The sequence below is a fragment of the Lactuca serriola genome, chromosome 8 (genome assembly GCF_051521515.1).
Source record: "Lactuca serriola cultivar US96UC23 chromosome 8, Lser_US96UC23_V15, whole genome shotgun sequence".
Taxonomy (NCBI): domain Eukaryota; kingdom Viridiplantae; phylum Streptophyta; class Magnoliopsida; order Asterales; family Asteraceae; genus Lactuca; species Lactuca serriola.
This window is the reverse complement of record NC_136415.1, coordinates 239,731,774-239,741,846: the sequence shown is the minus strand read 5'-3', so window position 1 is coordinate 239,741,846 and position 10,073 is coordinate 239,731,774.

The following is a 10,073-nucleotide window of genomic DNA, read 5'->3' as shown; positions in this document are numbered from 1 at the left end:
AAGATTACTCTGATTTTATTATAAAGTCATAAACGAAATCGATCTTTTCTGGCCATGAAAATGGGGATGTCATAATATTTCCTTAAGAAAATAATACCCGATACCCGACCTATATTGTAATTCGGGTTTTCGGGTTTCAGGTATTCGGATTTGAGGTCAAGTTAGGTAATTATCGGGTATACCCAAAAATTTCTTAAGTGTCACTTATTGATATATATATATATATATATATATATATATATATATATATATATATATATATATATATATATTACATGTTGGTTGGTTTAATAAAGAATTGGGTTGGAAAATACTCCATACAATTAACAACTACATATATAATAAGAATACAAGTCATTATAATATGTTATGTAATTTTTTAATTCCATTCCAAATTTTGATAAAAAAAAGGAAAGAAAGAGCCATGAATATGATTAGCATGGAATAATAGGTCTAAACACAACTAAAAAAAGTCTAAATAATTAAAGTTTAAACACAACAAAAAAAGTCTAAACACAACCCAACTAAACAATAAAAGTCTAAACATAATAAAAGAGTAAAATTCATAAGTCATAATCCAACTCAAAACATAAAAGTCGAAACATAACAAAAAAGGTCTTGCATCTTCACATTGCCATATTCATTTCCATATCCAATCTGAGCTCTAATTAGACGTACCAACTTCTCCCAATCCTATACAAATACTGTAAGCATTAAAAGGGCAAACATAACATGTCAAAACATTAAAAAAATATTAAAGATAAACAACTACCTTTATGAATTTCTTGTAGGTTTTTCCAATCTTGTTCAAAATCGATGTTGTCATTTATACGGCTCCAAACCCCTTCCCCCCCCCCCCCCCCCCCGCTAGTACTAAAAACAGATTCTGAAGCCACAGTCGAGACGTTTATGGAAAACAAATCTTTAGCCTTCAAGGATAGAATCATAAATCTTGGACTATTCACTTTCCACCACTATAAAATGTTAAACATTGACGAATCTTATTCAACACTTTCTTTCAAATACTTTTCTAACTCTCCAATTGATTCAACTATATTTTTTTCATCTTTTCTCTTAGTTTAGTTCTCAATGGTGGTTTTGGTGTCGTAGCATCCAGATTATGGCGTTTCCCTAAAATCGACGATGAATTACTAGACCCAATAGTACTAGGAGTAGTACTTTGAGAATGAATTATAATTTAATCATTATATAATTTATACATAGAATCCATAATATACTTCTTTTTCTCCTCCATCTTTTATTTTCCATAACGGTTCTCAAGCAGTATAACCAAATACTTTACTTTGTTCCTCGGGTCAAGAATCAAAGCAAAGTAGAGTAATAAATTCATTTTTTCTACGTCGCCAAAATACTTATCAAACTTTACTCTCATTGCCAATGCAATATCACAAAGGCTAGCATCGAAATAGCATCATCCAAGAGTGTACGAATGGAATAAATATCTTCAATGCACGTGTTTGATGTCACGTATAGTGTCCCGAAAATCCTTTCAGTAACATCACAAAATGGTTTTAAAAAATGACACAAATGCCTAACATGTTGCCAATCGCTCGGTGAAGGAATTGATAAACCCGCCTTTTCAATGTTGGAACAAAACTCATATTCCTTTGGATCGTATCTCCCAAAAGTTTTTTTCATAATCTTGTGCAATATTCAACATACAATAATTAGAGTTCCATCTTGTTGGAACATCTCTTACCAAGTGTTTCGTTGTACACGGATTAACAAGCTTAGCAAACTTGGTGAATTTGCCAATTCTTGAAGGTGATTGCCTAATCCACTTTACTGCCCATCTAATTATCTCAACCGACTTATCAACCTTTTTAATACCATTTTGCACCACCAAGTTTAAAATGTGGGAAACACATCTCATGTGTGTCCATTTCCCATTTAAGAGACACTTGTTGGAATTTTGAAAGATTTTTTTTTTTAAAAAACTCAATTGCCACGTCATTAGCACTTGCGTTGTCAACGGAAATTGTGATTTTTTTTATTCCCCGATCTATTAAACATTTCTCAACCACTAATCCAATATCAACCCCACGATGACTCTCTTGAGGACAAAAACTCAACACTTTTCATTTTCCATTCATTGTCTACAAATTGGGCGGTGAGACACATATAACTTGATTGCTGTGTAGAAGTCCAAGCATCGGTGGTCAAACAAATATTACCAATGTTTTTTAATAAAACCTCGAAGTTTTTCTTTTTCTTCTTGAAACAGTTGGTAGGTATCGGTTGTACTTGTACTTCTACAGGGAATTTTAAACGTTGGTTGAGTAACACTATTGTAATATTTAAATCCCACACCTTCCACAAAACAAAATGGAAGTTCATAAACTACTAACATGTGTGCCAAAGCCTTCCTACTCTCTTTTTGATCAAATCTCCAAGATGTTAATTTGTTTTCTTCACCAAAAGCTATTTGTATTTGACCGCCATTTACTTTAGCCAAGTAAGGCACACATTTCTTTAAATGAGTTAAAAGATTTTAGGTATCATACCCTTTCCCTTCACATTTGTATCGCCCGGAACCATAATGCGTACATTTCGATCTTTCAACACCCCCTTTGTCCGTAAATCTTTCGAATTCATCCCAAACTTTGGATCATGGTTTGTACATTTTTGGTTATCTTATTTACTACCGAAACTGAATCATTGGTTGGGCTTTCAAGGTTAATCCTATCATCTTCAGTATACTCATTTGTTTCAGACATCTAAAAGTATATAAAAAAGTTAAGAAAATATAAACAAAAACAGTTAACAAAAAGAAAACAAACAATAAAAAACAGCAAAACAAACGTTTAATATGTCAAATTCTAAATCTTTTCATGGATAAGAAAACAACAAATAACACTTCTATCATTGTCAATATCTAAATTATAAATCATTTGAAAGCTTTATACAACAAACATCTATACAAAGGAATTCAGTTCTATTCTATTTCTTGTAACAGAAAGCAAAACAGATTCCAACTTAATTCCAGAACATATACATCAAACATTTGACAATTTTATAAATCAAACATTTATACATCAAACATTTGACAGCTTTATACATCAAACATCTATATTTTTGATTTTTCTGCAGAAAATCAACTTATATTTTTGATTTTTCTAAACAGATTCAACAAACTAGACAATAAAGAAATCAAAGCCAGCATATTTTTCTGTAGAGTTATGCCTAAGCTAAACAGAGTGTGAATCAAAACCATCATATTTTAACATGTGATTAACAACAACACAACAAATAAATCAAAAAAGATGTAGAACTTTTAACTTGTGATTGTGATTGCATACTCGAACAAACCTGTCAAATCCAGGAGACTTGGGATTTTGATCGATCAAGGAGACTGGTATAAAGATTAACGAAGATGGATGCTAAGAATTGCGTCTTTGAGGATTGGAACAAGAAACTGGAGTCGATGAGGGTTTAACGAAGCTTTGTGTCGTATGTTTAGCTTTGCGTCTTCAAGGTTTTGCTTTCTGTCGATCATAAGAAGAAACTGAAGGTTTTTTTTAAGCGTGCCTACCTCCCGAGTCAAGTATATAATGTACATATTGGTATTATTCAAAAAAAGGAATTCTGGTATTCTGGTATACTTAAAAAACAAATATTCATACCTTAAACCTGACCTATACTATTATCGGGTTTAACCTATTACCTGGATGTTCATACCCGTTACCAACTCTACCCGACCCATTCTACCCGAATTCAGAACGGGTCGGGTGCGTAGAACGGGTTTCGTTTTTTTTTCGACATGCCTACTCAACATTGGATAGTAGTCCTGCTTATGGCCCACCTGATTGCAATGAAAACACATCAGATTCAATCCACAGGGGCAATCCCTACTAAAATGACCAATCTGACCATAACTGAAACATCCTCGATATGTCTTCTGACATCCTCCCTCGTGAGTCCTCCCATACTTGGCACAACAGCCCCAACCCTGATGGCCTCCTAATCGCGAATCCTGAGTCTTGGACCTCTTTGCCTAGCCCACTGCAATCTGAGTCTTCTCTAACTTCCTCTTTTCAAGGTGCTCCAAATCAATCTTCCGCTCTCAGGATCTGGCGATCATATCATTCAGGGTCTCGCACCCTAACAAACTCACAAACTCCCTGATGTAATCCCTCAGCATGTCATGATACCTTACCATCTTCATTTCCTCGTCCGCTGCATACTGTGAAAATAACAAAGCCCTCTCCCAGAACTTGGAACTGATCTCTGCCACTGTCTTAGTCGTCTGGCGAAGGTCCTAAAACTCCGTCGCCAACTGCTTTACCTTAATGGCTGGTGCAAACTCTGCCCAAAATCAGGTCATGAACTCATCCCAAGTCATCGTCTCCTGGGCTTTGCCTCTCAAAGCGAAGTCTACCTCCTCCTACCAATCTCAAGCTCTGCCTTTCAGAAGACAGGAAGCTAATCAGATCTTAGACCCCTTAGGGCATAAACTTGTCCGGATAGCGTTCACCATATCCGCTAACCATCCTTTACTGGCAATGGGATCCTTCTCCCAAAATAAATCAGGAGCTCCACAAGCTTAGAACTAACGGAAGGAAAGAGTGCGGGCTCCAACATACAAAATGCGCTCATACGCTCATCCAATATTGTGACAACCCAAAATTCTTTTCCGTCATTGTAACCCGTTCCGTCAATAAAATTCGTCGTTTTCGAATTGTTTATGTTTCGTTATTAAATTTAGTCATTAAATTTAATGTCGTTTATTATGACTTAATGGGTGTTCAAATACGTTAATAACTCAATAAAATATTCCAAATTAACAATTAGAAAATTTTTAGTTTCGACCACGTCGGGTTACAACAACTTAATCGGGTGCGACCAAAAGCCTCGTCTAACGTCAGTATCGGGTAGATTTCCTCCGGGCCACAAACTCAAACCTTATATAAAGGATGAGTGGACCTTCATTTAAAGCCTTTTCCCATCTCATAACTTTCTCTCACTACTCTCTCTCTCTCTCTCTCTAAAATCCGATTTTGATCCAAAATCATCCAAATCAAGTCTCAAATCATTAAGGTAACTATCCTAATTCATAGATTAGCATCCTTAGCCTTCAAATTCGTGTTGAAACCACCCAAATGCACCAAAGACATGTGTTTACGGTTGGGAACACCTCCCAAAACCGTGAACATCTCTAAAGAGGGTTTTGAAGCCCCAAAACCCCTCCAAATAAATTCTAGTGCTTAGTTAAGACCTTTGGACTTGCAGGAATGGACTTAGATCATCAAAATTTTACCATTTAAGGGGTAAACTTGAGTTTACGGCCCAAGAACATTCTTGGACCGTAAACCCTCATTCATGGACCATAAACATCATTTAAGGTGTTAGTTTGCTCCTAAACACCTCCAACAAACTTCCATGAGTGCATAGAACCTTATAATCCTTCAAGAAATGCAACAAAACATACAGAAATGGGACAAACTTGATTTTACCGCCCAAGAACATTCTAGGACCGTAAACACACCTCCTTAGACCATAAACTCCTCCAATGGGTGTTAAAGTGCCTTTAACACCTTGTATGGCTTAGAATTGGACCTAGAACTTTGTATGCTTAACCTACAACCACTAAAACCCATGAATCATGGACAAACATGAGTTTACGGTTGTAAAATCATGTGTTTAAGGTAGTAAACTCCCAAGAACATCTTCATAGACCGTAAACTACTTTTCCAAGGTCAATTCAAGTCCCAATCACTTCCTAAGCCATGGAATCAACCCTAGAACCTTCCTATGTGCATTGTAATTTACCTAGGACCACCAAAACACCTTAAGTCATAGCATATAAGAGTTTACGGCCGTAAACTCATAGTTTACTGCCGTAAACTCCTCAAATGGTCCTTAGGATGTTCAAATCTCATTCAAATGCATTGAAACCAAACCTAGCATCACCCCTCATGAGTTATAAGGCTATTTAGCAACCAAGAACACCCCACCATGAGTTTATGGCCGTAAAATCATGAGGAGTGGGTCATTTGGACCTTAAACTCCTAAAGGAGTTTACTCTTGAAGAGTAAACTCCTAAAGGAGTCACTCCAAACACTTGAATTGAAGTGTTTTCGCATCTAGAAGTGTTTACTCCTATCTAATTAGTGGTTTGAAGTCTAATTAGATACATTTATGTATCATTTCATATTACATAGGAACCTCGCGCGTTATCAAGCCCCGATCTGACACTTAGCATCCTAGACGACACGTTCCTCGATTGGTGAGTTCATACCCCTACGCTTTTTCCCGTGTTTTTCAATGTTTTCAGGGGGGAATACAAGCAAATTAGAAATGTTTTCAAAACCTAAAACTGATGTACTTCTATAAATATCTAGCTAACTTTTAGATATCTTTACCCCTTATGTATTATGCGGAGCATAAGGGATGTTTATTTGAATATAAATACATGGATTTCAATTACAGTAAAGGAAACAATCAAATCAATTAAATTATTATGGGAATAATTTGGGATCTTTAGTTCTTGTTTTACGAGCACAAATTTATGTAACGTTAATGATAAACTATGTTTATCTCTGTTTAATTTAGAGTATATTTCCAGATAATTCCATTGTATTAAACTGTTTTTACCGTATTATGTTTCAAAACGATTAGTATGTTTGATAACATCTGAGAACACCATGAATAATTTAATACTAGCTAGTGAGATTCGTCATTATTAAACCCTTTGGGTTATCAGTAAATCCTCCCCGGAAGTGTAACCAGAGTCTCCTGGAGGGAGAGCGTGGAATTTGTGAATAGATCTATTCGGGACTGACAATCCTACATCTAAACTGCTAGCTACAGTTAGGCGGGCACGCTTGGGGTGACAAATTCTGGAAATCGTCCGATGTCTGACAAACGTCAAGGAGGTCTCGGTGTCGTATTAGCATGGTTACCCAACTCACAATATGTATTAGTATAAGTTTATTAACGGATTTGATTTTATATCTATCTTCAATCTATAGTTCTTATATCTAGTACGGGATGGTATTCCCATGGTTTTCAATCTATATCTTGTACGGGATGGTATTCCCATGGTTTTTAATCTATATCTAGTACGGGATGGTATTCCCATGGCTTTCAATCTATATCTAGTACGGGATGGTATTCCTATGGTTTTCAATATATATCTAGTACGAGATGGTATTCCCATGGTTTTCAATCTATATATAGTACGGGATGGTATTCCCATGGTTTTCATTATATATCTAGTACGGGATGGTATTCCCATGGTTTTCAATCTATATCTAGTACGGGATGGTATTCCCATGACTTTCAATCTATAGTTTTGTGTATTAAAACTACCTTATATCTAGTAGGGGATGGTATTCCCATGGTTTTCAATCAATATTTTTATGTATTAAAAATATATACTGTTGTACTGGATGGTAATTCCCAGTGGTTTTTAATATATAGTTTTATGTATTAAACTATACACAGTTGTATTTAACGGAAATTCAGAACTTTAACTAAACTATCTTTATAAGAAAATATGAGATTTTCTTGGATAACAACTTTTCAGAAAACTAAAGGAAACATGTTCATTTTCAGAAAACAAAACACTTATGAACTCACCAACTTTATGCTGATTTTCAAACTGCTTGTATTCTCAGGTCCACATTAGACAGGTACCCAGCGATCCTTTTGGCGAAGACGGAGTACGTAGAAGACACGTCTTTACTTTTGTTCATATGATATATATATATATATATATATATATATATATATATATATATATATATATATAAACACATGTAACTCTTTGTTTTCAGACAATGTAACTAAATCTATGTAATGTAAAATTTTGTGTTTACTATGCTTACTATGTACATTGGTTGTGATATTCATGACGTCCTCTGCCCCGGAACGTTTCCGCCTTTGGTTTCGGGGTGTGACAGCTTGGTATCAGAGCCCTTGTTTAAAGTGAACTAAGTACACCAAACCTTACATGGTATAAAACTATAAACACTAAGGGGCCTAAGTGCTCTGAACTAAGAGTATACTTTAAAATATAAATATTTTCAAAAGTATACAAGTATACCTAACCGTCAAAATCCGTAACTACAAGTAGAACAAAACATAAGTAAATGGGTGTTGTACGCTGCGGTTAAACCTGGGCAGTTATGTAGTTGTGTCTAGGATCAATATAGTCTGGCCAACTATATTCATTCGAGACACGGCCAACATGTGCTTGGGAGTGACTGTGGTATGCGGCATGCCTAAAACTTACCCAATACCCAAACAACGAGCTGTCGTAACAAGCGAATCATGAAATACTATTGGAGTATTTCTCAAGCCAAATCCGTTATAGAAATCCTCATTCCAGCTTTGCTCCTCAACCATTCCTTTAGCGATAATTTATCTGCTTTGATAACTCATTCCTACTTTATTGCTTAATAGAATTCAATATCTGTCATATCTATTGATTCAATTCAGAGGACTTACCATCCTCTCTTTCCTGATCTTTTTTGATCAAGATGCCTCCAAGAAAGAGACCCAGTTCAAAGAAAAACAACAACTCTCCGCCACCACCTCCTCCCCAATTTGATCCCGTAATGTTCCAGGCAGCTGTTGCTGCCGCAGTGGCAACCACCATGTCTCAAATGAACCCCGGTGGCCCCGGTGGTCCAGGAGGTGGTCCCCAGCCCCAAAACTAAGAAGGTAGCCAGGAACACCGGAAGGAGTGTTCCTATAAAGATTTTATGAACGCGAAACCCACATCCTTCGATGGCACTGGAGGTGTCATTTCCTTAATCCGATGGTTTGAGAAAATCGAATCTATATTTGAAATTTGTGCCTGTTCGGAATCTGATAAAGTGAAGTTTGCCGCTTGTACCTTCACCGATAAAGCCCTAACTTGGTGGAACGCCGAGTCAAATCCCTAACCCTACCTGTAGCCAATGCCATGGGTTGGGAGGACATGAAGGAACTTCTGCTTGCAGAGTACTGCCCTCGGGGTGAAATGCATAAGCTAGAGCACGAACTCTGGAACCTGAAGATGAAGGGTTCCGATATCGCCGCTTACACATCAAGATTCGGTGACTTGGCGCTACTCTGCCCGGGAATGGTTACCCCGGAGAGTAAAAAGATTGAGAGGTTCATCTGGGGGTTGACCCAGCCAACCAAAGGAAATGTCTTGGCTGCGAAGCCAGACACCTATGACAGCGCCAAATGCCTAGCGAAAACCCTGATCGACCATAACGATGACCTAGATGAAACAGCCACCACTCCTGAGCCGATAGAGAGGAGTGGTGAGAAAAGAAAATCTTGGAAGAAGAAGGAGAGTCATCTTTCTCAGGAGTCCTCGATGAAGCAGCAAATGGTGGCAATTCACGCTGCTACTGTCCCTGCTGCTGTCTCTGCCGTTGGATCCACAACTCAGACTCCTACCAGTGGATATACCGGTACCCTTCCTTGGTGCAACAAGTGTAACTACCATCATTGTACTCCCGGGCCATGTCGTGAACGTCTCTGCAACAACTGTGGCAAGAAGGGCCACCTTGCTCGAAAATGCAGAAAACCAGTCCAATCAACCGATCAATCATCCGGAGCAGGTGTCAGTCAGGCCTGCTACGGTTGTGGCGAAGTAGGCCATTTCAAGAGAAATTGCCCCAAGGCAGCAACAACTGGCAACACTAGAAGAGTCCTAGCTATAGGACAAGATGAGGCAGCCGCCGATCCCACCGTTGCCACAGGTATATTCTTCCTTGACAACCCTTATACTTGCAATCCATTTCGATTATATTGTTGAAAGAGAATCTGTTATCTATTCAATCAAACATCATCTTAACCTTAGTCCTCCATTAGTAACCGAAATGTCTACCGCCGAGATGTCTAACAACGAGAAAGAGGATGTTAGCGATAGATTCATAGGCTGTACCCTTACCTCGAACGATCATCCTTTTCCCGTCGACCTAATGCCAGTTTCCAAAGAAATCTTTGATGTTATCATTGGCATTGATTGGTTGAGTTCCAATCATGCAGATATCCTTTATTACGAAAAAGTCATCCGTCTCAACCTTCCCTCTGGTCAGACTCTCACGATC